Here is a 25382-nt window from a genome sequence, read left to right as displayed (position 1 = left end):
CATAAAAGTGCCAGGCCTGCTGATGTGTTTTAACACTGCTTAGGGCATTCTTTTTCCAGTGAATTTTATGTCTGAAAACAAATTAGGAAGAAAAGACTACTCAGTGAGAATATGGAATCATATCAAAGAAAGTGTTCAAACCATCAGAGAGTTTCTGACATCCAGCAGTTCACTTCCAGACTAGAGATGTATTAGGCAAATTTATTTCCAAATAAATTTGGAAATCTAAAATTCTAAATCTAAAATTCCCCAAGATGCCCTTTTACGTTTATAATTGTAACCCCATTTATAATTAAAACACTTCTGTTAGTTTGGGAAGAGGGTTATTAGAACTTGAAATATATATGTATAAATATTTTTACATAATTAAAGTTGTATAATATATATTATATGTTATAATTAAAATTATATAATATATATTATATATAATTATAAAAATTTATATAATTTTTCAAAAATAATTTTTAATATGTAATACATTCACATGGTTTAACATTTTAAAACTGTGCAAACAGGCATAGAAGAAATAGAATGAAAATTCTCCCTCCTCCCCCCCACCCCCTCCCAGTTTGCATTTCCAAAGACAAGCAGTTTAGCTGGTCCTTTGTTTCTGGTATATGGTTCAAGAAACATACTACAAATTTGGAAGGATATATATATATATACATATTTCTTTTTTTCATCTTTATACAAATGCTAGTGATTATATAGTCTATTTTGTACATTTCTTTTTTTCACTTTATACGAAGTCTTGGAGATGTCCATTTTTCCACTATGGAATGGTTCCTTAAAGATTAAAAAAACAGGGCTTCCCTGGTGGCACAGTGGTTGAGAGTCTGCCTGCCGATGCAGGGGACACGGGTTCGTGCCCCGGTCCGGGAGGATCTCACATGCCATGGAGCGTCTGGGCCTGTGGGCCATGGCCGCTGGGCCTGCGCGTCCGGAGCCTGTGCTCCGCAGCGGGGGAAGCCACAACAGTGAGAGGCCCGCGTACCGCAAAAAAAAAAAGATGAAAAAAACGTAAGTTAAATGTACTTTACAGTTTTTAAAAATTAAGTTTCGTTTTTGTCTGGACTCCTTTTGTCTCGCAATATTTTCTTTTTCATTATATTCTTACTTTCACAGATTTACCTTTGAGAGTATTAAGATGGTAGTGTGATGTTTTAATTGCTATTCAATCTGACAAAATTTATCTTTCTGTGGTTATACCAGAAGAAACTTCTGATTGATAATCCCTTGTGAGATGTACACAAGACATTTTGCTGAGATTAAACTTTAGTCTTCTGATTTCAGAATCCTCACAATTGCAGTATGTTAAAATGTTAATTCTCTAAGATATTGCTGAGAGACAGATGGGATAATTATCTACATATCAAATATAATTGTTTGGAAGTTACAAATTAAATCATGAACCAAATTTCTTATGCATGAAGCTTAACTCTAGTGAATTCCCTTGAAGAATTGTAAGTCAATAGCTTTCAAGACCACTACCACTATATTTTAAATGAATGGTTTGCTTACATGTTAGCTAAATAGTTATATTATCAATTTATAACAATACAAAATATCTCACAGTATTTATTTCTGTTTTCACTTTGTTCCTTGGTGTTCTACCAGCTTTTTTCTTTCTGACCCTTCGGATCTCTATTCCTTGGTTATTTTCTCGGCTTTGTGGAACTCTGTCATCTTTGCACAGGGACCATGCTTATCTTCTCTGCATGGTTCCAGTTCTGGTAGATCTGATGCCTAAGTGAGCATTCTGAACTCTGGACCAGGTTAAATCCTCCTTCTATATGTTTCCTTAACTCTCCTCTTATAACACATATGCCAGCATCTTCAGTATCCATCATCCTTTTTCTTTTTTTTTTTTTTTTTTGCGGTACGCGGGCCTCTCACTGCTGTGGCCTCTCCCGTTGCGGAGCACAGGCTCCGGACGCGCCGGCCCGACAGCCATGGCTCACGGGCCCAGCCGCTCCGCGGCATGTGGGATCTTCCCGGACCAGGGCACGAACCCGTGTCCCCTGCATCGGCAGGCGGACTCTCAACCACTGCGCCACCAGGGAAGCCCAGTATCCATCATCCTTTAACAGAACCTCTTGTTCATTGTCTTCAGGAGGAGGACCATGTCTCTCTTGTTCATTGTTTTCTCTCCACTCTCAAGCTGGGTGCCTTACCCATCGTAGGCACTCAATAAATTTATGTATTTTCGTTGAATGGTTGAGGGAATGAAATAACGGACTTGAAAATACCTCCCAACTTCTAAGTTCCATGGACATGTTCATGATTCTTTCTCAACTAAGTTATTTGTTCCTAATTCCCATTTCTTTGAGGCTGAGCAGGTTGATAACTCAGAAGGAAGATTATGTAAGAAGGGAGAACCCTAGAAAGTTGCCTGGAATTTAGTCTCCTCCAACCACTTCCAGATATTCCAGACTTATGTTAGACCTCTGACTCCTGTATCCAGTATTCTATATGTTAGGCAGAGTTCTATGAAAATGCCTACATGTTTACTCCAAATCAATGATCTCTGAAGTTTTACATACATAAATCAGATGTTATGAAGTTTTATATACAAAATCAAATGGAAGTTGCTCCTTTTCCTTGTCTTGAAAAGACAATATCACTTTGTGGCTATGTCTTTGGAAGGGTAATGCATATTTGGTTCAATTCATAGACGGTAATTAAGAAATTCTAATTAGATTAAAAAGTGCACCTTAGAAACTATATTTTTTTAATAGAATACGTTAGGTAGATTTTAACTCAGTGTAAGTGAGTTAGTTATTTAAGCCTTTTAAATCTTGATTTTTAAAATTATAAATGTTATATTTCTTCCTTTTATAAAAACTATACACAATTTTTTCTTAATTTGACAGAGGAAATCATTGTGCTTAAAGGGTTTGATCATCTCCTCTCTTAAAAAATAAGCATATACTTTGAATAGGTAACATATTTACATATATTAATAATCAATGACTGTACAAGAATGTTGTGAAAAGTCTTTCTCCGGGCTTTGTCCTCTACCCAATTTTCATCCATATCTCCATTCAATGAGCATTTTTTTCTTTTTTTGCGGTACGCGGGCCTCTCACTGTTGCGGCCTCTCCTGTTGCGGAGCACAGGCTCCAGACGCGCAGGCTCAGCGGCCATGGCTCACAGACCCAGCCGCTCTGCGGCGTGTGGGATCCCCCTGGAACGGGGCACGAACCCGTGTCCCCTGCATCGGCAGGTGGACTCTCAACCATAGCGCCACCAGGGAAGCCCTCAATAATCATTTTTTTTTAGTGTCCTGACATCATCTCATCTCATAGGATATGGATTAGTTAAAAGTCCAGGGTGTATTATCAGATAATTAAAACAAATCCTCTATAATCAAAAAGTGAGTCTCTTAAAGGTCTTGCTAAAATGTAACAAAATAGGTTATGGCAGAAGATAGGATATTCTGCTTGCTAGAACAGGAATCAGCAAATTTTTCCTATGGAAAGGACCAGATATTACCGTAATTAGTCTAGGCCCTGTAGGCCGTAAGGACTCTTTTACAAGTAGTCAACTCTGCTGTTGTAACTTAAAGAGCATCTGTACACAATATGTAGATGAATGAACATGTTTGAGCTGAAATAAAACTTTATTTATGGACATTGAAATTTGAGTTTCATATGCCATGAAATATTCTTCTTCTTTGAATTTATTCCAGACATTTAAAAATATAAAAAACATGCTTTGTTCACAGGTTATAAAAAAAAACAGGCAGTGGGCGAGATTTGGCTTCTGAGCTATTGTTTGCTGACCCCTGAAGTACAGCAAAATATGTTGTTGGGTTCTGAACACAATTCATTTCATTTTTAACTGATGTTTTTTGCTTTAGTGTATTCAAAATACTGATTATTAAATATCTTAATTTTTTTTTGTCTTATATGTTCAATTCAATATATTACTTAGGGAAGAAGACATAACACTTTCGAGTGATGATTAGATGCTAGACACTTGGTACTTTATCTCACTTAATCCAGTTACCAACACTATGAAGTAGATATTATTTCTATTTTATAGACGAAGTAATGAAGAAGAGGATTAGCAACATTTCCCCTATGTACTAGCTAGGGGATGGACTGTAGTGTTTTGTTTTTTCTTTTGTGGCATGTGGGCCTCTCACTGCTGTGGCCTCTCCCGTCGCGGAGCACAGGCTCTGGACACGCAGGCCCAGCGGCCACGGCCCACAGGCCCAGCCGCTCCGCGGCATGTGGGATCCTCCCGGACCGGGGCACGAACCCACGTCCCCTGCGTCGGCAGGCGGACTCTCAACCACTGCGCCACCAGGGAATCCCTGGACTGTAATTTTTAACAGAGGTGATCATACTCCATGGTTATAGAACTGAACAACAACAACTACTATTCAGTCACATAAATATGCTGCTTCCACTTGGCACCATTCTATGCTCATGGAACTTAGGTGTTCAAAGTTTTGTTGCTGTCTGTTGGTAGGTTGATGTTCAGTGCTGCTATTTTCACAAACATATAAACAGGAAAATTGAATTCATAGTGACTTTCATTACGTAATTTTCACTTGAGTGATTTTACTTTATCTAGCTTCCCTTTTAAGGGGAATTGGATTGGAAAATTGGCAAATGGAGTTTAAAATAGAGGTTTTTTTTTTTTTTCCAAATATGGTCCCTGACTTGCAGTTATATGTATAATTTAATTTTTCTTTCTGCAATTTCAGTCTGTTTCCTCTTGCATCCTCAGATGTTCAGAACATTGGATGACACCCCGATATCAGGGGATTGTTTTTCGCAGTGGTTAGAGGGAGAATGAAGTGTTTTTCTGGAGGGATTATAACATTTGTTAAAGCATGCGCTCTTTCTCTGGGACTTAAGATAATTAAGAGTGTGATCCTTTCATCCCAACAACAGCATTGAATTATAGCTATAATGTTGAGAGTAAAATTCAGCTACCCTTAAAAAGGGACTTCAACATAGGAAATGCATTTTACTTTATTACTATTTAAATTTAAACAAACCTTTGTTGAATAGATACTGATTTATTGCATAGAGATTATTTCAGAGTATTTTACGAGTTTATTAAATTATTTAAACAGGATTGTTTCAGTAAAAGCAAAAACTAGTAGCACGCCATTATAATTAATATTATCACTTGTTTGGAAAAGGTTAAATTTTCATTTTGCGTTAGAATCTTGCACTAATAGCTTGAAATATGCTAACCAATTGGATGATTATGACCTTCAACAGTCATCTGCCATGCTGTTAAGACATTCTCTCTTTAGCCCTGGCAAATATACATTTTAAAATCCTTTTAGAGATTTGTGGGTTTATCTCCGGTGTACCAGAGCATTCTGTAATTAAATAATTAAATTATTGATTCCAAATCATAGGGCTTTAGAGATCAGACAATTTCTTTAATTTTAATGATCATTTAAAGGCTAATAATTAGAAGGTTCACTTACTGACCTGTAGATGTCAGAGAAAAAATTTATTTCATATCTGCTTCCACAATTTAAAGCAGAAACTACTACTAAGATCATGCCATTGCCTTTTATTCTATTGATAAGAGTTGCAGTCATTACTTAATGACTATAAAGGAGGAGGAAAATCCCCTCTTTGTAAGAAGAGTAGTTTATTTAAAATAAAAACTAAATATTGTGTGTGATGAAATTGAAAATATTTGTCAAGAATGTGGAATAATGCCGTTCTATGTAAGAGACACTAATACCCTTAAAAACATTAGCTGTTCTTATTTTTAAACTTTTTTACAGAGTGTAAGATATTAATATTTTGATATTTATTCACAGAAGTCAGAAATTTATAGTTAAAACATGATAAGCATGTTGAAAATTATTAAATATACCAATGATTATACTTTATGTATGCATAATAATGATTTCAGAAAGCCCTGTGAGGGAGGGCATAGTATTCTCAGCAGGCCATACAGTGCCCAGTACATATGGAGTACTCAAATGTTTATTGGATGAATGAATTAATGGCACTGATACTCTATCTACTTTGTTTTATCCCCCCCCAATCTTTTTTTCTCATATCCTTTTGTCAATCCTCAGTAAATAGTCCTATTATTTTTTTTAATAACTGAAGAAGCTCAGTGAGTTTATAATGGATAATTTCTTGAAATATATTAGTTATTTAAAATTATTCTTTGTATTCATTTCTCATTTCTGTCTTCAGGAAGTTATTTAACAACACTTTGCAGGAAATACATGAAATGCCCTCACTTCAACAAAATATAAAACTGTAACATAATAAAACATGAAGAGGGAGTTAAAGCCATTTATTTATTTTTCATTCAAATAGAGATACATTTCATGGAAGTGCATATTTCATTTCTGAAGCTCTAATCCTCTGAATACATTTTAAAGTTAATTTTTCAGCTGGGTGGTGCTAGGATAGTAAGCAGAAGTTAGAAAATTTTGAGACTAATGAATCAAGATAGTCAAATGGTATATTGAAAACAGAGTCTTACAATTTAGTAAAATCTCATTTTAATATGGCTTGACATTATATACAGTTGTAGATACTTCAGATTAGGGTTCCCTATGAACATAATTACCTATAACTTGTGTTACATATAATATCCTTCTCCTATCAGGTCATGATGCTACAAAACCAAGGTTATAAAAATGTACGAAGAAAATGAGCATGACTCAAAAACATTTTTTGGACTGTTTTTAAAGAGCCCAATTTTACTACATTTTCTGAAATACTTATTAGAGTTGTTTTCAGTTGTCTTTTTTCATTGGAGTTGTCATTAACTGATTCAGGTGGTTTGGATTTCCCACTTCCTATATGCTACTGATACTGCCTTTATTATTTTTTTTAATTGAAGTATAGTTGATTTACAATGTTGTGTTAGTGTCAGGTGTACAGCAAAGTGAGATATATATATACATATGTACATGTATATATATTTATACACACACACACACATTGTTTTTCAGATTCTTTTCCATTATAGATTATTACAAGATATTGAATATTGTTCCCTGTGCTATACAGTTGGTCCTTGTTGCTTATCTATTTTATATATAGTAGTGTGCATCTGTTAATCCCAAACTCCTAATTTATCCCTCCCCCCACCTTTTCCCTTTGGTAACAGTAAGTTTGTTCTCTAAGTCTGTGAGTCTGTTTCCATTTTGTAAATAAGTTCATGTGTATCATTTTTTGTTTTTAGATTACACATATTAGTATGATAATCTCTAGGTCCATTTATGTTGCTGCAAATGGCATTATTTCATTCTTTTCTATGGCTAAGATTTCTTTGTGTATATATACCACATCTTCTTTATCCATTCATCTGTCGATGGATACTTAGGTTGCTTCCATGCCTTGGCTATTGTGAATAGTGCTTCTATGAACATTGAGGTGCATGTATCTTTTCAAATTATAGTGTTCTCCAGATATATGCATAGAAGTGGGATTGCTAGACCATATGGCAACTCATTTTTAAGGAATCTCCATACTGTTCTCTGTAGTGGCTGTACCAATTTGCATTCTCACCAACAGTGTAGGAGGGTTTCCTTTTCTCCATAAGAAGAGCTCATCAACTTGATTATTTATCAAAGCATATTAATAGAGCGGGATATTATCCTATAAACATCCCTTTTTACATGCAAAAGTTCAAATAGAAAGCAGAGGTAATTGATTTTGGCTCAGCCGCAGGGAATCGTTAAATATATTGAAAAGTGTGTTCTGATAAATTATTGGAGGTTGCAATATAGTTACAATTTTTTGACTTTTTCTTTGTATTTCATTTAATAAATATTATGCACACAGAATCCTGCTAGGTATACTGAACATTCTAGTATGAAATAAGAAACATATGGTGGTCTCAAGGATTCTGTCTGTCTTCTCGTTTGTTTATCTCCACATTTTCCTTCCTTTCTGGTTAGTAAGACTCATGTTCCAAGTTTGAGCTCAGAAATGTTAAAGGGCTCCAGCATATGAAGTTTAAAAATGAACTTAGCTGTTGAATGGCTCTGTTGATTTAGTTCTGGAAACTCAAATGATGTCCAAATACATTACATGGAAATGGTACAAATCACCTACTTTTCCCTGCTTCTTGCTTGGCTACTGTTGGTGTTGATGATACTATTCAGAGTCAGAATGAGTTGTTCCTGGCAGCGTGCACTGTTAGCCCAAACTCTGATGTTTTGAAAAGATATTTCATGGACTAAAGGTTTAAGTCAGAATATTATTTCTGTTGATCCCCATTTGCAGTCACTGTGAAATAAATGAATGTGAGCATGTGATAAGGCATTTCTTTCCTAAGAGGGAGAAAAGACTAATGAAGGCTTTGTTTACTAAGAAAACCCACTTTACTGTAGTATTGAGCAAACGAAGCTAAATCACCAGTTTGAGGATTTTGATGGCTTATGCATGGGCAGAGCAAAAAAGTTAGTTCACAGATAAGCCTACCTAGGTACTCTCTGCCATCACTTTATAAAACTTATAAATGCTAGGAAATACTGCTTCAGCTGTGCTTCTGCACTTCCACCAGCAGCCATATGGTCTAATTACATTAAATTGCTGAAATAAAGGCATCTCTGATTACTTCATGGAGAGAGACTGTAGTACAGCCTGACTAGAGATCCTGCTATAATCATCTCGGAACCCTTGAGTTATTTTTGTTGTTTCAATAAACTTACCACAAATCTACATTTCTTAGTGATAATACTGGGACGCCTTACTAAAATGTCTATTTGCTGTGGGGTAAAATTTTATTAGCCTTGTGTGATAATGATGGTTATCTTAAGAATACCAGGCTAATAAGGATATGAGAAAGAAAATCGAGAGGCTACTATGTCAGTTTCTATATTAGGTATTGCACACGCATTCTCATTTCGTTCTCGTTAACATTAGGAAGTAAGAATTACTACCCCCATTTCACCACTTCGAGGAAACTGTGAGTCTCAGAACAGTTAGGTAACCTTGGTTTGTTCAAAGTCCTATGGGACTAGCCAGTCTATGCAAGTCCTGTGGCTCTGAATTTTGTCCATTTCCCTCAACATTATAATCCTCAGATGGTAACCTGTTCTCTAGGAAGTCTGCTTGGGGATTCTGCTCTGAGAACTGTGGGACTCCCTGATGAGACTGGTGGAAAAGTATGGGTCCAGCTCCGTTGAGTTGAAGAAAATGCCTCCTAAGCTCTGAACAGCAAAGCGCATACATTGTACTAGAAGGAATGACAGAAGCAACCTCCAGAGACTCTGCAGAAGGATATAAGTTATAGGATAACTTAATAAGGATATTAGGTAATAAGGATATTAATAAGGTAAATAAGGATATTAGGTAATACAGTGCTTGATCTATAGTGATAAGGTCAAGAACTTATGTTTTGTAAAATTGCTATCTACAGTAAATATTTGGCCTTTGATTTATTCTTCTAAACTTCTTTTCTGAGCTTAGCAAATAACCCTGGGAAGCTGGTAGGGCCTGAAGTCTAATTAGCTGAACTAACTAGTAAGTAGCATTTAGGATGAGGAGCTCTCAATTCTGACTCTGGATGTCATGTGATTTCCAGCATGACGTACTTTAAAATGACCTCATGTCACCAGAGAGCAATTATTTGGATCTTTGTAAATGACATCCAGAAAGTGATTTTGAAGGGATACACATTTTAGGAAGTAAAATCGTGGTCAAACTTTGTGATAGTGATGTCACTTGGTACAACTGGTTCATTTTCTTTAGTTAGTGCTTTATTTATTTATTAATTTATTTTAAAAAAATTTTTTGCGGTACGCGGGCCTTTCACTGCCGTGGCCTCTCCCGTTGCGGAGCACAGGCTCTGGACGTGCAGGCTTAGCGGCCATGGCTCACGGGCCCAGCCGCTCCGCGGCATGTGGGATCTTCTCGGACCGGGGCACGAACCGGTGTCCCCTGCATTGGCAGGCGGACTCTCAACCACTGCGCCACCAGGGAAGCCCAGTGCTTTATTTTTATTACATAAGTAGTACGTGGTCACTACGGGAAAGGTGGAAAATAATTGATTAACAACAACCACCAGAAACTTCAAAAAACCTACAAAAGCATAATTTCATCAATGCTAATAACTTGGTGTATAATAATCCAGATTTTTTTTTTTTCTATTTTGAAATGTATGGGCTTTATCTAAACAGAATCAAACGACAATGGTATTTGGTAACCTATTTTTGTTTGTTTATTTATTGGTTTTCCACTTAATAATATATTATGATTAGCTTTCCATCATTATTTGTGATGGCTTACTATTCCATATTATTGATGTACCAAAAATATTTTTATCTGATTTTCTATTATTGGGCAGTTACATTGCTTTGATTTTTCACAATCCAAGCAAGATTATAATGAGTGAGGCTACAAAAGAAAAAAGTTTATATACTTCTGTGCACCATTGTTATCATATAAATTGCTAATATCTTCCTAACATTATCACTGCCTTTTAATGAGACTTGTACATTTTATGTATGTCTGTATTTTTATTAATTCATACATATATATATATTTTTTTCTTTCATATACTCTGCCATTCCAGTTATGCCTAGAAGAACCTGCTCCTCATTTACTGTGTCCCTCAATATGTCAGCCATTTTAAAGGGCCATGCTAAACAATAATGTCCTCTTGGAATTTAACATTTAGTGTGTATATATTTTTTAGTTGCAGAAAGCCCTTGCTGTTTGAAATATGATCACTCATATTGTTCTGAGTTGTAAGGCTTGTGTGTTTGGTAGCATGGTCTCAGTACCATGGACTTTTCTGAAAATTAGCATCTGAATTTGTTTTGTTTTCAGCATGAAAAGTCTGAATTTATAACAAAGACCTTTTTCTTGAGGATAGTGTGATACTTTCTTTTTTTTTTTATTATTGAAGTATAGTTGATTTACAATGTTGTGTTCATTTCAGTTGTACAGCAAAGTGATTCAGTTATACATATACGTATCTATTCCTTTTCAGATTCTTTTCTTTTACAAATCTATTTTTTTGAAATTCTTCATAATTTACCAGAGAAAAGTTTATGTATTTTCTGAAAGAAGTGATATTTCTATATTTTGAACATCAAACATCCCAAGACTAAATACAGATAAATAGAAGATTCTTAGAAAGAAATAGAGAGGAATGTGTGACAACTTATTCACTATGCAGTGTTCTGTGGAATAATTATGTTAACGTACGCTGGTCTTCCTGCATCATTAACATTTCCTTAATCGTCTGTCAAGCAACGCAGAATTACAGATCGCATTAAAGAAATTAGAATTAGCTTCTGGAGCCGAAATGTTGACACCCTATCAAATCTTTCTAAAGTCATGGTAAAAACAGAAGTCTTAATTCCTTTGATCTTGCAACTGGATGAAAGGAGTTTGTGGCTGTAAACACATTTCTTTCTCTTGAACAAATATCTGAGCAGAAGATCATAATGTCTCCACAGCTAGTTCCTTGTGGCTCCACTTTTGTGCCTTTTCCACGACTTCAGCCATCAATATCTGACTCACGAGAAAGGTACTGTAGGGTAAGCTACAACATCAAGGGGCTAAAAAAATGAAAACAATGTTCAAGTGCTTTTGTTGACATGGATAGAGCTATCAGTATTTGTTCTTTACTAATTTACTAATATCCCAGAGTACTTTTAATAATTCGTGATTTCAGTGAACTTATATTGCATGTTTTAATACATTTATTTTAATGATCAAAAAGAGAGATACATTTAAGAAAATTCTTTTAGCATTTAGTAATATTTAATTTAGTAATTTATTTTTGAGATACCGTAGCATAATTGAGTATATAACATATGCTCCCACTTTAAATCATTATCAAATTGCTCTGATTCAACATAATATTCTGTTTCTAACATTTTTTTTTAAATGGAAGATATTTTGAATATGTTAAGCCCAACGTTTGTTCTAAAAAAAAATCATTCAATCACATTATTTATTTTAAGATACATATTCAAGAGTTAAATATTTATGTATAGCATAACTGTAAGTATGACAGGTATGGGGCAATCTAATGCATAGATACGTCTTGCCTGACTTTTCCTGCTTTTGACTGACTACAATAGCCTTCTCTCAAATGCCAACTCCTGCTTCTGCTCCTTTTATTGGCACATTTTAGGCCAGGCTGTCAGCCTTGCAGATGGGTTGCTTCAGATACACTGATGTCACCAGTCAAGGGAATAATTCTACCTAATGGGAAAGCGAAATTCTAACCAATTTTTAGTACTGACGAGCAGTCTGAGGCAGTAAAAAGGAAACTCCCATAAAAGATATATCTCTACTCCATTAATGATTATGTATTTTATGATCAACACTTAAAACTAAAATGCTTCTTCCTTAAATGGACTGTAGTCAAGTAAAAGTTTGGGCGATAACCCATAGTGAATAAAGATTTATTGCATTTATTATTGGCTCTTAGGTCAATAATACCTTCTTTGGCTTGGATATTATTAGAAAATTAGAAGTTAATATATGCCATTTCTGTTTGATCCTTGCTTGAACAAAAAGAGTCACTCTGAGAGAAGTGAGGAAAGGATCACACATAATTTGTTTTTGCAATTGAAATGGCAGCTTAAGAATTTCCTGTTGCGCTCAGAGGAAAACAAAGAATAATAAAATTAGTTGTATCTGAAGATATTTTTCAGCATTTGTAAATGCTTGGGGCCACCCAGGGTTGTAATATTGGGGGTAAAATGTTTGTTCAGAGTAATTCCACATCTTATTCACTTTCCAGAAGGTATTATCTTATGCAAAATCAAAAGGACTTGTTTTCAATGATCATGTGTTTACAATGATCACAGCACTGATGTACTAAAGAAATTAAAGCATTGTTTAAAAATGAGACAGGCTATTTTGACTGACAAAGCATAACCTTTTAATTTTTTACCTGCAAGTGGTCATTTTCCCATAGAGATGATTACCGAGAGTATAAGACTAGTGACAGGATGGCTGTCAATCCATTATTGATCATTATCGTGTTATTTTTTCTTTAAAAATGTTTATTAGAGGTAGTTAATCAAAATTGATTTGAAGCTGAGAAAGTTGGTAAGTTAAAAGTAGGGGAGATATGGCAGAAGAAATCTAATACATCAGCGAGAGCTGTGATCTGAGAATCAGACTTGTGTTCGGTTTTTGCTCTGACACTATGTGTGAAAGGGATGCACCTTAGTCACATTGCTTATCTATTCTGGGCTTCAGTTTCTAACTATAAGTCTAATTCCGAAGAACTTTTGTGCAGAAGGACTTATGGCCCTTTACATGTAGTGATTTTATGAGATAAACTGTAAGGAATATGGGGGTAAGTCTTCAAGATTCATTTTATTTTCATTGCAAAGTTGCACTTCTTTTAGATTCCAGCTTCATGACTTACTAGCAGTGTGACCTTGGGTAAATACTGAACTTCCTGAGCCCCATCTGCCTCATTTGTATAATGAGAATAATAATTCTTAGTTATTTTGTAATATTAGAAAAAAAATACCAAGTGTGTGGCTAAAATGGTGGAGCAGGAAGACCCTGAGCTCACCCCCTCCCAGAGACACACCAAAATTACAAGTATTTATAGCGCAAATATTGATGAGAAAGACCTGAAGACGAGCAGAAAACATTTTCCACAATTAAAGTTATAAAGAAGGAACCAACCATAATGAGACGTGCTATAGTTAACACCCACACCCCACAGTAGGCAACCCATGAGTGAGGGGATAATCACAATTGCAGAGGTTCAAGGAGCAAGGGATCTGAGCCTCACATTGGGCTCTCCAGCCTGGAAATCCTGCACTTAGGAGACAAGTCCCCAGAATGTCTGGCTTTGAGGCCAGCAGGGCTTACCTATGGGAGAGCCAGAGGGCTGTAGGAAACAGACTTTGCTCTTTGCATGCACAAAATCTCACATGCTCAGAGTTTCAGTGCACAGGCAGTATTTGAAAGAAGCCTGGGTCAGACTGCTTGCTCATCTTGGCAGTCCTCCCAGAGATGCAGGAAGCAACTTGAACTCCCCTTGGGGATGTAGATACTGGCAGCAGTCATTTTGTGGAGCTCATTCTACCACAAGGACACGGGCTGGCAAGCACCATTTTGGGAATTCTCCCTCTATCTTATTAGTGCTGGGGGCTTACCCCCTCACCAGCAGGTCAGCACCAGCCCCAGGCTCAACCTGGGCCCTACAGCCAGTGACCAGGACCCAACCCTGCTCATCGGTGGGCCAGCACCAGCCAGGGGGTCCCTGGCCCCCATAGCCAGCTGCCCTCAGACCTGGCCACACCAAATAATGGGCCAACACAGCCCCAAGATCTCCTGGGCCCCACAGCCAGCTGCACTAGGAACTGGTCCTGCCCACCAGCTGGCCTGTGACCACAGTAAAGGGCAGAACCTGGCAGCCAACCAGGCCAGGGGCCAGCCCTGCCTACTGTGCACCCAGAGAAGTTGGACCTGCTGCAATGGGTGGGCCCACACAGTCCACATAGGGGGCACCCCTAGATCTTACAGCTCTGGTGACCAGATGGGAGAGTGTTGCTGGGCCTCATAGGACATCTCCTACATAAGGCCATTTCTCCAAGATCAGGAAATGTAACCAACCTACCTAATGCATAGAAATAAATACAGATAATTTGGCAAAACAAAGAGATAGAGGAATATGTTCCAAATGAGGGGACAAAATTAAACTTCAGAAAAATAACTAAATGAGGTGGAGGAAAGCAATCTATCCAATAAAGAATTTAAAGTAATGATCATAAAGGTGCTCAATGAACTCTGCAGAAGAATAGATGAGCACAGTGAGAATTTTAACAAAGAGTTAGAGAATATAAAGAATAGCTAAACAGAGCTGAAAAATAAACAATTGAAATAAAAAATACATTAGAGGGGATCAATGGTAGATTAGATGATACAGAGGAATGGATCAGAGAATTAAAAGAGTAATGGAAATCACCTATGCTGAACAGAAAAAAGAAAATAGAATTTTTAAAAATGAGGATAATTTACGAGACCTCTGGGACCAAACATGAAGGGAGAAATTTACAGAGACACAATAATAGTAGGGAACTTTAACACCCTACTCACATCAGTGGACAGATTATCCAGACAGAATTAATAAGGAAACACTGGCAGTAAATGACATGTTAGACCAGTTGGACTTAATAGGTTTTTATAGAACATTCTATCCAAAAGCAGCAGAATACACACTCTTTTCAAGTACACATGGAACATTCTCCAGGATAGATCACATACTGGGACACAAAACAAGTATTGATAAAATTATTAAGATTGAAATCATATCAAATATCTTTGGCAACCACAATAGTCTAAGACTAGAAATCAACTACTAGAAAAACTGCAAAAAATACAAACACATAGAGGGTCAGCAATATGCTACTAAACAACCTGTGGTTCACTGAAGAAATCAAAGAGGAAATTTAAAAAATACCTGGAGACAAACAGAAATACACTGGTTCAAAATCTATGGCATGAAGCAAAAGCAGTTCTAAGAGGGAAGTTTATAGTGATACAAGCCTACCTCAGGAAACAAGAAAAATCTCAAATAAATAATCCAACCTTAAACAAACTGGAAATAGAAGAACAAACTAAACCCAGAGTTAGTAGAAAGGCAGAATAAAGATCAGAGCAGAAGTAAATGAAATAGAGAGTTAAAAAAAAAAAAAGTAGAAAACTTAGTCTTTGAAGAGATAAACTTGATAAACTTTTAGCCAGAGTCATCAAGAAAAAAGGAGACATGGTCCAAATCTATAAAATCATAAATGAAAGAAGACAAGTTATGACTGACACCACAGAAATACAGAGGATCCTAAGAAATTACTATGAACAATTATATACTAATAAAATGGACTATTTAGAAGAAATGGATAAATTCCTAGAAACATACAATCTTCCAAAACTGAGTCATGAACAGATAGAAAATTTGAACAGATATTACCAGGAATGGAATTGAGTCAGTAATTTAAAAACTCCCAACAGACATAAGTCCAGGACCAGATGGCTTCACAGGTGAATTCTACCAAACATTTAAACAAGAGTTAACACCTATCCTCAAACTGTTCCAAAAAATTGAAGTGGAAAGAGGGCTTCCAAGCTCATTGTACAAGGTCAGCTCCACCCTGATACCAAAACCAGAAAAGACACCACAAAAAGAGAAAATTATAGCCCAATGTCTCTGATAGACATAGATGCAAAAATCCTCAACCAATATTAGCAAACCAAATTCAACAATACATTAAAAGGATCATAAACTCTCACCACGTGAGATTTCCTCTCATGATGTAAGAATGTTTCAATATCTGCAAGTCAATCAACCTAATACACTACACTAACAAACTGAAGTATAAAAATTATATGATCATCTTCATAGATGAAGGAAAGCTTTTGATAACATTCAATGTCTATTTATGATAAAAATTCTCAACAAAGTATAGAGGGTACAGAGAGAATAGGCTTCAACATAATAAGGGCCATATATGACGAACCCACAGCTAACATCATACTTAATGGTGAAAAGCTGAAAGCATTTTCTCTAAGATCAGGAACAAGACATGGATGCCCACTCTCACCACTTTTACTCAATATAGTTTTAGAAGTCCTAACCACAGCAATCAGTCAAGAAAAAAAGAAATAAAAGGAATCCAAATTGGAACGGAAGAAGTAAAACTGTCTTTGCAGATGACTTGATTCTATATGTAGAAATTCCTAAAGAGCTAAAGACCATGCAAAATTATTAGAGCTCATTGATGAATTCAGTAAATTTGCAGGATACAAAGTTAGTATACAGAAATCTGTTGAGTTTCTATATGCTAATGAGAAACTATCAGAAAAAAATTAAGAAAATCCCATCTACAATTGCACCAGAAAGAATAAAATGCCTAGAACTAAATCTAACCAAGGAGGTAAAACATCTGTACTTGGAAAACTGTGAGATGCTGTTGAAAGACATTGAAGACAATACAAACGGATATACATACTCATGGATTGGAAGAATTAGTATTGTTAATATGACTATACTACCCAAGACATATTCAGTGCATTCCCTATCAAAATACCAACGGTGTTTTTCACAGAACTTGAACAAATAATTCTAAAGTTTGTATAGAAACACACAAGACCCTGAATATCCAAAACAATCTTGAGAGAAAAGAACAAAGCTGGAGGTATCACACTCCCTGATTTTAAACTGTACTACAAAGCTACAGTAATCAAAATAGTGTGGTGCTGTCACAAAAACAGACACATAAATCTGTGGAACAGAGTGGAGAGCCCAGAAATAAAACCACACTTATGTGTTCAATTGACCCATAACAAAGGAGGCAAGAATATACAATGAGAAAAAGAGAGCCTCTTCAGTAAATGGTGTTGAGAAAACTAGACAGCTACAGTGAAGAATCAAGCTGAACTATTGGGTTGGCCAAAAAGTTTGTTTGGGTTTTCCATAGGATGTTACAGAAAACCCGAACAAACTTTTTGGCCAACACAATACTTTCTCACACTCTAAAAAAATTAATTCAAAACCGATTAAAGACTTAAATGTAAGACTTGAAATCATAAAGCTTCTAGAAGAAAACACAGGCAGTGCACTCTGACCTCAGTCTTAGGAATATTTTTTTGGATCTGTCTCCTCAGGCAAAGGAAACAAAAATAAACAAATGAGACTACATCAAACTGAAAAGCTTTGGGACAGGGAAGGAAACTATCAACAAGACAGAAAGGCTGCCTGCTGAATAGAAGATATTTGCAAACCATATATCCAATAAAGGGGTTAATATCTAAAATATACAAAGAACTCATACAAAAATGCAAATAACCTGATTAAAAAGTGGGCAGAAGACCTAAATAGACATTTTTTCAAAGAAGACTTACAAATGGCCAACAGGTAACTGAAAAGATGCTCAACATCACTAATCGGGGAAATACAAATCAAAACCACAATGAGATACCACCTCACATCTGACAGAATGGCTATCGTCAAAAAGACTACCAATAACAAATGTTGATGAAAATGTGGAGAAAAGGGAACACTAGTGTACTATTGGTGAGCATGTGAATTTGTGAAGCCACTATGGAAAGAAGTACGGAGAGTCCTCAAAAAATTAAAAATAGAAATGCCCTATGATCCAGCACTTTCAATTCTGGGTATTTACCTGAAGAAAATAAAAAACTAATTCAAAAAGATGTATACACTCTAATGTTCATTGCAGCATTATTCACAATGGGCAAGATATGGAAGCAACCTAAGTGTCCATTGATAGATGAATGGATAAAGAAGAGGTGATATATAGTATGTGTGTGTATATATATATATGTGTGTGTGTGTGTGTGTGTGTGTATGTATATATATATACACATATATATATACACACACAATAAAATGTAACTCAGCCATAAAAAAGGAGAAATCTTTTTGTGACTAGGGTATTATGCTGAGTGAGATAAGTCAGACAGTGAAAGACAACACACAAACTCGCTTATATGTGGAATCTAAAAACCAAAAGGAATAAGCAAAACAAAGTGAAAACAGACTCATAGATGCAGAGAAGAAACCAGTGGGTGCCAGAATGGAGAGTGGTGGGCAAAATAGGTGAAGGGGTTAGAAGGTACAAACCTCCAGTTTTATAATAAGTAAGTCACAGGGATATAATATATAGCATAAGGAATATGGTCATATATTGTAATAACATTGTGCGGTGAAAGATGGTTCCTATACCTATCCTGGTGATCATTTCTTAATGTATGTAAATGTCAAATCATTATGTAGTACACCTGAACTAGCTTAATGTTGTACATTAGTTGTATACAACAATAAAAATAATAAAAAATACATTCTTAGCATATAGCAGACATATATTAAGATGGTATTTATGACTAATCTAATACAAGTACATTTTGGAGATGAAAATTTTTATTGGTGATGAAAATTTTTTCCTCTTATTAGTCATTTGGGATTGTTTTTTCCTTCTGTTTCCTTTTACCCATATTTGTCAACTTGCCTTGCACATACTTAGGACAAAGTGCTTGAGCTATGTAATTGTTGAAGATGCATAAGTGTAAAAACAGGTTTCTTGAATAGTTTCTTGACCTACAGATTGGATCTTTTCATGGCAACTGCTGAACTAAACAAATTAAAAAATCATTTGAACATCTGCAGATTACAGTGAGAAATGAATTCAACTTGAAGCTTCATGTATTTCTTTATATGAATTATGTTCCTTCATGTGCATCAGGAACTTTGTTTCACATTCAATTATTTAAAGTAATGGAAACTTTTCAAATTGCAACTTTATTTTTTTATTTAAATGAAAGATTCTGCGTTATTAAGCATATATCCTTCATATGCTAGAAATATATGCTGCTTTCAAAGGACACATGCTGATTTATAAGCGGAATAATGGTTTCCTATTAATATTCTTCCCTGTGAAAGAAATTCAAGCAGCTTTTAAAGTACTTGAAACTGTAAAGATAACGGCCTCATTTTGGGGAAATTTGTTAGATTATTAATACCATTGATTTTAGGTCACCCTCTTTTGCTAGTAAAGTGTCATTATGTGTGAATAATTCGGAACACATTTCAGTTAATTTTAACCAACTTTATTTTCGTGTGATAGATTTCTATGTGTGTACTTTCAGCCTTTGTGGTAGTAAAACCTTATACTTTGATAACAAAAGACAAATTACTGAAGCTAATAAATGGCTCATAAATGCTCTGAGGTCTACCTTTTCCATTCCCATTAAAATGAATAAAAGATAATTTGCCATTTCAAAAAACCCTTTGTTTCTTCAACAGGAAATTTTGAGGAGTATACTGTAGAACCAACACACTGTGGGGAATGTAAAAATGTATAAGGCTGTTAGTGCCTTTGTGTTGGTAACATTTAAAGAACAGACAAGAATACATTATACTATCCAAGTATAACTACAAGATAGGTCCTGATCAAGGATTAGTACAAGTGATAACTTCATATTATAACTATGTTTATATAATATATATACAGTTGACCCTTGAACAACACAGGATTGAACTGCGTGGGTCCACTTGTATGTGGATTTTTTTAAATGGTAAAAATTACAGTAGTACGTGGTCTGTGGTTGGTTAAGTTCAAGGATACAGAGGGCCGACTGTAAAGTTACCAGTGAATTTTTGACCGATCTCTAACCCCTGTATTGTTTAAGGGTTAACTGTATATATAATTTGTATACAGGTATGCATGTGTGAACATCTCGTTGTTCACATCTCATGAATCCACACATTTAGCCAGTTTTCCAACTTTTCCATAGCTTCATCATACACTATAGATCTCAATTAGACATTTTCCAGAGCAGGCTCACATACAGATCAGTGAACTTCCTTTTTCTGAAGGAACATTGAACTCACAGCCAATAACACTAATTTATTCCTGAATGAAGCTTATCTAACAAGCATATTTTCTCCATAAGGTACATCCCAGCCTGGCATCTAGGAACCCAGACAGTACTTCAGCATTGTGGCTTGAGGGTTATTTTGAACAGCGAAATCACCAACAAAAAGCACACAAAATGCAAAAAACATGACACTAAATAGACCATAGAAAAGGCACTTGTTCAAAGTATGAGAAGTTTTATATATATATATATATATATATATAAAAAATATATTAAAATATATATATATAAAAGAAGTTAGAGCATCTTGTTCAACCTCAGCTGAAAACTCGCCCTAAAGACTCATATTTTTTTGCTGCTTTGTGAAAATCCACAAATGACCGTGAAACTACTGAGAATGTTGATTTTGTCATTTTCTATCTCTTCACTAGCTATTCTCCAACAACTAAAAATCACTGAAATATCACTTTTCTGATATTTGATTTCCTGTTAAATGACACCCACATCTAATCAGATGCTTGAGCTAGAAATCTGGGAGTCAAATTTGACTTCTTTTCTCCACAGGGACCTTGATATACAACAAATCACCAAATTGTCTTATTTCTAGCCCTAAATAAGTGTTCGTTTTTAAATTTACTTAACATCACCTTTTTCCTGGACTACTGGAGTTTCCTCATATTTAACCTTGACCCTTTAAATGCAATGTCTATACTGATTAGAACTATCAAAAACCACAGACATAACAAATAATTCTCTATCTAAATGGCTCCCCGTTACCTTTAAAGTCCAATTTCAAACTCCTTAATGTGGCTTATGAAACCCTGACACCTTTCCATGATCACCTTCCTTTGCTTTCTCTACTCCAGTCATAAGAATATAAAATAGATGTAAAAACTGAAGATTATATAACAAAACACTCCCTGTATTTATAAAAGTTGAAACCTGGCATTTTATTTAACTTAATTTTCTCTAAGCTAGGGGACAGTTTAACACAAAATTATGTCTAATTTGATTTTCCTATTTGTAGCTAGAGATGTATGCAAAATGAAATTTTGATAGCTAGGAACTGCCGTAATAAGCTGACACCCCAAATATTAAATCAAGATAGAAATGTCCTAATGCACTTCTAATGTCATTTTTCAATATTATTTATGATAACGATATTTAAGATATAGGAACATGAAGATCTTGCTTAGCACTGAAAATAAATCTGATTATGTGTGATTTTAATGTGAACTGTATTGTTTTACATCGTATAATTTGCATCATATCATACATCGTATTGCCACTGGCATCCAGTTGCTCTTTTTTTTTTCTTTTTTGTGGTACGCGGGCCTCTCACTGTTGTGGCCTCTCCCGTTGCAGAGCACAGGCTCCGGACGCGCAGGCTTAGCGGCCATGGCCCACGGGCCCAGCCGCTCCGCGGCGTGTGGGATCCTCCCGGACCGGGGCACGAAGCTGTGTCCCCTGCATCGGCAGGCGGACTCTCAACCACTGCGCCATCAGGGAAGCCCCAGTTGCTCATTTTTTATCTTGATTCTTGATTTCTCTCTGGAAAACCACCTATTCCTCCATCTCAGTCCATGGGCTTTAGTGCCTTCCTCCCTCCACCCCACCCCTAATTAAGCTCCAGATTTGAGACCGAAGAATATGGCCAAGGCTAAGCCAATCAGAGAACTTCATCCCCTGAACTCAGTGTTTATTTTAGGGATGGATATATGGCACAATCAGATCCATTGACACCCTGTGGTCAATGAGATTCTGGTAAAGACTTGCTTCTTCTTCTCTGCACTTCACATGAACAGATGCAATTTCTGAAGCAGTTGTAGAGATCTAATTACCATAAAGGAAAATCCGTTTCAGGATAAAGTAAGGGAAATGAAGCCTGGGAGATGGAGAAAAATAAAGTCAGTGAAATTGATGAGCTCCTGCTTCAAGCCATTCCGTCAGTCAATCCCAGGCTGGCACTTTTCAATTATGAATGAGTTTAAATTCCTTTTTAATTTAAGATAGTTTGAATAGGTTTGTTTCTTCAATTGCAAGCTGAAGTCTTAAGTGATATAACACATATCAAATAATATAGTCAATTCAGGCATCTGCAAGTTTTTTTAGTCAAAGCATAAATATGTGAGATTTAGTAACTTCATTACTGCAGATTTTACTGACTCTTTGTATAAATTATAACATTCTTTTGGTATATGTAAATCTGTTCTTCATCAGAAACTGCTGGCATCTCTATTAATAATACTTTTTGCATATGTAGTATCTTTCAGCATTTGTATATAAGAGACCTATAACATTTATGGACAACAAAATTAATTTTTTCACTTTAATTTTAACTTTTGTTAACATGAATTAATACCAAGTACATTTACAAACAAGTTTAATAAGAAAAAAAGGGTAGAATTGTCGGATATGCATGGAGAAAGTGAAAGCTGGTTTGAAATGGAATTGCCAAGTAGAGATTCTTTCTGCATAAACATATTGTTAAATATAATTATAGAGATCTTTATATTCTTTGGTTGTTAGATAAAACTACACATATTCTTTTCATTTCCATTTTTTCTTTAAATGAGGGAAAATATGATTCCATCATTAAGAAGAAAAATTCCATTACAATTGAATCTCAGTTATTTTCACAAGATGTATCTATAATCAGGCTTTAATTTCACTTCAACTTTTTTCTAATTCTAAGGAACACCTTCCTTGCTAATGGCGAGCCAGTGCTTGCTCAACTTTTATAAATATAAAAATGAAATATTCATATTTTCATAAATACTAGAGTGGTAAGCAAGTTTGCATGGTATTAGTATTCTTGAGCTTATCATCTATTTTATAGTGTAGAATGACTATCTTTTAACAGAAAACTAAAAGCCTTGTATTGATATTTAGAGTTGGAAGCCTTCTTAATAGGGATTAGAATGTGAGGTGGCAGCTTTCTGAGTTCTGGTGACAAACCTCAGGATCCTTGAAAGGGTCATGCTGTAGTTATACCCATAGCTGTGGTTGCTAGTAAAATTGCTTTCATCTAAAAAATGCTACAAATGCTTTACAACCATCCTCATAGTTCCTTTCCATGAATATTGTCAATGATGGTGAGCCAGGACCCAGAATTTTCCCCAATTTTTTTTTTTTTTAGTACTTTAAAACATATTTTTCAATTTCCCTGGACCAGAGACTTGGGTTCTGACAAGAGGTTCAATCCATCCATCTGGGATGGATTCTGTCATCTATTGTGGCTTTGTTTCATTTGTTCTTTGAGATGAGCTCTATTCATTTTTGTTTCCCTCTTAAAAACTGATGATTGTAATTCAGACTTATTTGATCTGAGAGATATCTTACATGTTTCATTTCAGGGGCAAATAGTTTCACGATTCTAAAAGCCATGTTTTGGCAGAATTACCAAAGTGATACTTTTGGAATTTAATGATTTATTAATATGTAAAAGAAAAATATCCAACAGAAATGAATAAATGGAAATCGACTATCTTATATTTTTTTATATAAATATAGAGATGCCACTGATTAGTTAAATATGTAAATTACTATTCAAATACTGTACATGTACTTATTTAAATATTTAAGTAAATATATAAGTCAATATTCACATGGTACACATTTTTAGCCACATTTTATCAGTAATTTTTGTGAAGTGCAATAGTTATTCTGAAAGTATCAGAAAGAAAAATATATGTATTTTCAATAGTACTTCTCCCACAGAGAAGAAAATATTGAGGAGTGAAGGTTGAAGGAAATACTGGGTGGAAATTTCAAATATGCCTCCACATCAGAATGTGTAAAGGAAGGATGATGGAAAATTAGAAACATCTTCAGAAGAGATTTTAAATTGACAATATGATTTGGCAGATAAGAATGTAAATAATAATGAGCAAAAAGCAAACTTTTATAGCAAAATTCATTCAACACTCAGCAAATATATTGAGTACCTATTATGTATACCTGGCACTGTGTTAGCTTCTGAGAACACAATCAAAATGAGCAAAATAGACATAGTTCCTGCACTCACAATTTTAGAGCCAAGCAAAGCCATTACTAGCAGCTTTGGAGGGACACACAGCAAGAAACATGCCCTCAAATCAACTCTTGATGAGGCTTGATGTTATTAATGATGCATTCCATCTGGTACTTGGTAGCTTCCTGTCTATTTCAGTCTATTTTTGTTCTTTATTCTTGCAAAGCACTAAGCTAAGCGGTTTCTGCTTTGCTCAAGGAGGGTATACATTTTCAAAATGTAAATGGACCCAATTTCTAATTATGTAAATATTGTTTAAAAGTTAACTTTTTCCTTCTTTTACATTTCTGTGTTCTATGCCATAGAACTAGGTTTGTGCTCTGTAAGGTTTATTTGATGGATAGACACCTTTCAAAAGATCATTCTGATACATTATAATAAGCACTATGGTCAAAGGAATCGAGTGTGCTAAGCAAAAATACATGTGTGTCACTTAAAGACTTTGGTGAGGAAGGAGGTTGGGGTGGCATCTGAAATGAGACCTGAAGGAAGCAGAGCAAGGTGGAGAAGGAAGGCAAAAGAAAGCTTAATTAGTTTGAGCTGTTCATTTTTCTTAAGATCCAGCTGAATATTTTTTATTGAAAAGTAGTGGACCCACAAATTTAAAAGCCCAGTAACTCGTATGATAATTAAGTCTGGTTGAGAAAGTAAAGAGGGACTATGGCATGCTAGAGTATCCATATTATCCACAGCAAATCAGAAGCATGCATTTGCAAACTGACAAATGTGTTCTTCCTTTTGGAGCAAGGTAACTTGGGAGTTCTTGTTGCCCAGCATAGATGCCAGATGGCAGTAGCCACAGATTGCCAGCCACTGCATGCTGATAGTTGTCAACTTTGGATGCTAACGTGGTGTCAGCAGCAACTACTGCCAAATAATTTTTCACTCCATATATATTAGTGAACATCCACTCTATTCTAGGCCCTGGGCAAACAGTTATAAGCAAAACCTGATAAGTATCGCTCTAGTGGAGCTTGCGATTTAGTGAGGCTTTAAGAAACTGT

The 25382-nt window shown here is 35.5% G+C and overlaps 1 protein-coding gene and 1 non-coding gene across 19 annotated transcripts in view; one reads left to right on the top strand and one right to left on the bottom strand.

Moving 5' to 3' along the window:
* KCNT2 (potassium sodium-activated channel subfamily T member 2) overlaps positions 1 to 25382 on the top strand; it is a 372254-nt gene that overhangs the window by 68554 nt on the left and 278318 nt on the right. The gene's annotated exons all lie outside the window — the stretch shown is intronic.
* Positions 1651 to 1755, bottom strand: LOC137220306 (U6 spliceosomal RNA). Its single transcript, XR_010941610.1, has one exon. It is a non-coding gene; the product is annotated as a U6 spliceosomal RNA (small nuclear RNA).

The sequence above is a fragment of the Pseudorca crassidens genome, chromosome 2, assembly GCF_039906515.1.
Source record: "Pseudorca crassidens isolate mPseCra1 chromosome 2, mPseCra1.hap1, whole genome shotgun sequence".
Classification (NCBI taxonomy): domain Eukaryota; kingdom Metazoa; phylum Chordata; class Mammalia; order Artiodactyla; family Delphinidae; genus Pseudorca; species Pseudorca crassidens.
This window is presented reverse-complemented; position numbering and strand designations above follow the sequence as displayed.